The following is a 6,000-nucleotide window of genomic DNA, read 5'->3' as shown; positions in this document are numbered from 1 at the left end:
TTATGGAGAACTCATCAGTTTCACCTAGAAAGAAGGCTTGAAGATTTGCCAAGATCTTAAGCTACAGAAACAACTCAAATGGGAGCTCCACAAAACCAAAAAAGAACTTGGAACCTTCTGCCAACAATTTGATATTTCCTACCAAAAACTATCTTCCTCTTCAACTTTCAAACCATGCACAGACTGTCAAACTAGAAGACATCGCAAGCACAAAAAACACTTTTCCAAATAGAAAACCACCTACTACCAAGACAGACCTCCCAAAGGAAAGTCTTACAATAGAAAGTACCAAAAACCTTCTCAAAGACCCTATGATCCCAATTCTACTCCCAAAAAAGATGTTACTTGCTATAGATGTGGCAAGAAAGGTCACATTGCAAAATATTGCAAGCTCAACAGGAGAATCCATGAGCTTCAACTTGAAGAAGAAACTTTGTATAAACTTGAAGCCCTTTTGCTTGAGTCTTCTAATTCTGAAGAAACTGTTTCAATTTCTTCAGATGATAATCAGGCCCTCCAGCTTGATGAAGTCCTATCTGACTCTTTTACTTCTGATAAATCTAAAAAGCAACTGAATATGCTCACCAGAGATCAAAGATTTATGCTTGATGTTATTCAACACATCCAAGACCCTCAACTTCAGAAAGAATATCTCACCAAGCTTCAACATTCTTTTGAGGCATCATTTTCTCAAACCCCTTCTACTTCTGTGCCATCTAAAGCCAATCACCCATATGACCTAACAGTCATCTTACAAAAGGCCAAAACTTCAAAAACAAAAACCTCTGCTTCCACCATTCAAGAACTCCAGACTGAAATCAAAACTATCAAGTCTGAACTCAAGCAACTCCAAACCAAACAGAAGGAAGACTCTGTTGCCATTCAACTTCTTCTTAACAAATTTTCTGAAGAAGAAGAAGACAATCCAGAACCTGAAACTGAAACACCACAACTAGCCAATTTACAAGATGTTCCAGATAATTTTCTTTCAATTTTAAAATAAGTCACTTCCTAAAAATATTTGGTCAAAATAACTTTGAAAATTTCTGATGATTTCCGATTGGATACTATTGCTCTCTTTGATACAGGTGCTGACCTTAATTGTATCAAGGAAGAAATAATTCCAAAAGTATTTCGATTAGCAACTACTAAAAAACTCAAGGCCGCTAACAACTCTTATCTCGAAATTGATTCAAAAACTGATGCATACGTTTTGAATAACGGTTTGCAAATCAAAACTTCATTTTTGCTTGTGCATAACATTCATCATACTGTTATACTTGGCACTCCATTCATAAATCTTATTACTCCTTATGCTGTTAATTATGATCATATTTCTGCTAAACTTAAAGGAAAAAAGATTGTTTTCCCTTTTATTGAAAAACCCCAAACTCGTAACTTGCACATTATTAAAGCCTGCTCTGTTTCTGAAAATCAACTCAACTGTCTGATTTTGTCAAAGGAAATAGAACTCCAAAACCTAAGAAAAACTATTTTAATCCAAAGAATTCAAAATCAACTTCAACATCCTGTTTTAAAGAAAAGGATTTCTCTTCTTCAACGACAAATAGAAAATAATGTTTGTTCAAATCTTCCGAATGCTTTTTGGGAAAGAAAACAACATGTTGTTGATCTCCCTTACGAAAATGATTTTCAAGAATCTCAAATTCCTACTAAAGCCCGCCCAATTCAAATGAATAAAGAACTTGAAGACGACTGTAGAAATGAGATTAAAGATTTGCTTTTTAAAAATTTAATTTCTACTTCAAGGTCCCCCTGGAGTTGTGCTGCTTTTTATGTTAACAAGTCTTCTGAAATTGAAAGAGGAGTCCCCCGACTTGTTATTAACTATAAGCCTCTTAACAAAGCTTTGAAATGGATTCGTTACCCGATTCCAAACAAAAAGGATCTTCTTCAAAAACTTTTTGCTGCAAAAATCTTTTCAAAGTTTGACATGAAATCTGGCTTTTGGCAAATACAAATAGCTTTCAAAGATCGTTACAAAACTGCTTTTACCGTCCCGTTTGGCCAATATGAATGGAATGTCATGCCATTTGGTATGAAAAATGCCCCATCTGAATTTCAACGCATTATGAATGACATTTTTAATCCATACTCTGCATTTTGGATAGTTTACATTGATGATGTCTTAATCTTTTCATCTTCTATTGACCAACATTTCAAACATCTAAGAACTTTTATCCTTGATGCTAAAAGAAACGGATTAGTAGTTTCTAAGTCCAAAATTAATCTTTTCCAGACTAGGATTAGGTTCTTAGGACACTATATCTCCAATGGTACAATCTCACCAATAGAAAGGTCACTTGCTTTCACTAATCAGTTTCCTGACAAAATTATTGAGAAAACTCAACTTCAAAGATTTCTAGGATGTTTAAACTATGTCTTAGATTTCTTTCCAAACTTAAATAAACTGCTTCAACCACTTCATGAAAGACTCAAAAAGAATCCTAAGCTCTGGACACAGGAACACACTTCCCTTGTTCAAAAAATCAAAACCCAAATAAAGCAAATTCCTTGCTTACATCTTGCTGATCCATTTGCTTTTAAAATTGTTGAAACTGATGCCTCTGATCTTGGATATGGAGGAATTCTAAAGCAACTTAAAAATAACAAAGAAGTTATAGTTCAGTATGTTTCTGGACATTGAGATGAAACCCAAAAAAATTATTCCACTATTAAAAAAGAATTTTATCCATAGTCATCTGCATTCAAAAATTTCAAAGTAATTTGCTTAATAAAAAATTTTTGCTTCGAATTGATTGCAAATCTGCAAAAGAGGTTTTGAAAAAGGATGTTCAAAACATTGCTTCCAAACAAATCTTTGCTCGTTGGCAAGCTATTTTAAGTATTTTTAACTTTGATATCGAATATATTAGAGGAGATATGAATTCTATGCCTGACTTCCTAACTCGTGAATTGTTGCAGACTCCTCACAATGATCCCAAGAAAGAAGACTGAAGAATCAACAAAAGAAAAAGCTTCAGCTTCTACCTCAAAGAAAACTTCACCTAAACCCCAAGCTTCCTCTCAACAACTTACACTAAGCCAACCTAAGATGACTTCCCAAAGCCCTATTGTCTCATGGAATGCTTTATTCCAGAAAGAAATAGATCAACTTGACCAACCTTCAACTTCCCAAACTCCTCCAGAACAACTTTCTCCAAGTGACTTGCCAGTTTGGCTTGCAGGCCTCATTAATCATCCACAACTTTGCCAGTCCCTCAGAGATTCGCTCCCAGAAGGACAACCCAAAAAACTTTTAACTCAAGCTTGCTCTCAAGAAGCTGAGAGAGAAATTATTGTTAAAAACCAAAAACTCTCTCTCAAAAATCACTTTCTCAAACTGTTTCAACTCCTAAACTTGTTCCTTCAATGGATTTGACTTTAAAATCAAATGAACCAGTGGTTTCACAAAACTTTTCTCAAAACTCTGGTTCAGCATTCAACTAGATTTTAAAATTCTTATCAAAGTATTTTAACTGTTGAGGATGGATTTTATGATTCTAACCCTCGTTTATGTGCAGCTAAGTTATTTGGTTCTTGGCACTTCAAGCCGTGGGGTAAGTCTAAAGATCCAGCCTACTACCAAAGTATCTTGATTGAAACTGGGTCGGTCAAAATTAAACACTTCCCAGAAAACTCCCCTGTCCCAAACTATTCCACCTACACTATACTCAAAGTTATCCACCCTGCCAATTGGGGACAAGACTTATCTACCCCAAAGAAATTTCAAGCTAGATTTGGTCAAAGCATCCCTTCTACTACAACTTTCATATATTGGGATTACCACCAAGCTTGGATAAATGCTTTTCTAATCCAAAACCCCAGCAACTGTCACACTTGGCTATTTTTCTTCCAGACCGTCTCCAAATTTCACTTTCCCAGATGGTTCACCCAATGGTGGAACTGGATGGGAGCCATCCCTGAAATAGTGCCCTCCGAAATCAATCAAAGGTATACAACTTTCAAGGCTCGCTATAAGCCTACAACTGAAGAAGACATATTTCACCCCCTCATTCTATTTGCTTCAAAGTTCTTTGTGCCATGGGTTCTTTCATGGGACTATGGTTACAAAACTGATCAACTTCTCCAAGGGCCAGTTCTAATTCGCAAGTTCAAAATTAGATGGTGGTCCAAATTTCAAAAACATCAAAAGGCCTCCTTAGAAGCTGTGGAACAATGGCTACTCAAACAGCCTAAGGAGCAAAGACAACTCCCTTCAACTTCTGCCCAAAACCCTACGACTTTTTTGGCCCAAAAATCAAATGCTCAATCCCTCTTGGCCCAAGCCAAGTCTGAAGAAGAATATTTTACTATCATGCAACAATTGCTAAGTAACAGGTCATCCACTTCAAAAACTCCAAGCGAAGCTAGCTCATCTTCTGATGTCATCAGTCTCGGTAATGATAACGAGGATGACTGCTTTGGAATATTGTCTGCCTTAAAGCTCCAGTAACTCTTCATATGCCTACAGTTCAAGGTCAACTTTTCCTGCTATCATCAAGACAACTCTGGTCATCACATGGCTGCAGGAACTCCACTTGTAACAACTTTTGACATTTTGCAATAACTTTTTGACATTTTCCACTCCACTTATATATATTTTTACCTTTCACATGTGTAATAGTAACTTATAATCATTGTAAACCTCTTTCCTTCATCTATAAAAGGAGGAGGCTCTCTACTTCATTTTACAAGTTTTTCTTTACAAGTCTTCCTTAGAAGTAGCTCTCCCCTTCCTTATCCTATCTCCTTGTGAGTATCCGTTATCAGAGCTTCAATAAAACTATCTTCTTACAATCTTTACTTGTTTTCTTCTTACAATCTTTATTTGGTTTTTGAATCTATACCCGTGGCTGGTTCTACCGCCCATATTTTTATGCTTTTATGACTTGTTGTTTATTCTTTATATCTATATCTGTGGCTGGTTCTACCGCCCATAATTTTATGCTATTATAACTTGTTGATTTATTGCATTTATTGCATTCTCATTTTCATTTTACTGCATCTCCTTATTATTTATTGTTCTTTCTTCTTCTTCTTTATATTAATTTTATATATATATATATATATATATATATATATATATATATTAATTATAATTTATAAATTTCCTATAAAAATAAATCCATTTAAAAATCAATAAAGTAATTTAGTTCGGTTCGGTTCAATCGAATTTTTTCTCTCTAAAACTGAATCGAACCCAAATAATCGAAATTCTTAAAATGCAAAACTGAACCGAACAGAACTGAATTATCTTAAAATAGAACCAAATTACCGAATTAAAATGGTTCAGTTCGATTTATTTAGTTTAAACCGAATAGTATTCACCCCTAGCAGGACCCAATACTTTTCTAGTGTTATCTCGAATTATAGATGTCATGATTGAAGCTACTTCATCCCACAAATTAAAGCATCCACCGCCTTCTTTGCAAGCTTTCTTGAACGATCTACCTGGAAATGATTTTTAACACTTTGATTAGTTCTTGGCCAAGCTTTTATAGCTAGTTGAAGAATGAGAAAGGAAACAATTTTGGTGGCTGTTTTGTGGCAGGAGTACCTGGTTCTTTCTATCCCAGGCTCTTTCATGATAACTCTTTGCACTTTGTTCACTCCCCCTATGCTATCATGTGGATCTCCGAGGTTATTATTATTTTAAATCACACATATGTGCTGAGGATATTGGTTATCATTGTGACTTGTGAGGAGATTATCACTGCTGGCACCAAAATTTTTGAACGAGGGCAACATATGCATAGCAAAAACAGGCTCTCCTGCTGTCTATAAATCATACTTGGATCAATTCCAAAGAGACTTCACACTGTTTCTGAAGTCTCGATCGGAAGAGTTAATCCCCGGGGGTCGGATGCATTGTCCTGACGACTATGGGCAGCATTGAGAGCGATGATCCTCTCACCATATGGGAATTTGTTGAATTAAAACTTCATGACATGGCCTTAGAGGTATCAAACTTACACT

The sequence above is a fragment of the Hevea brasiliensis genome, chromosome 1, assembly GCF_030052815.1.
Source record: "Hevea brasiliensis isolate MT/VB/25A 57/8 chromosome 1, ASM3005281v1, whole genome shotgun sequence".
In the NCBI taxonomy this organism is placed as follows: Eukaryota; Viridiplantae; Streptophyta; class Magnoliopsida; order Malpighiales; family Euphorbiaceae; genus Hevea; species Hevea brasiliensis.
This window is presented reverse-complemented; position numbering follows the sequence as displayed.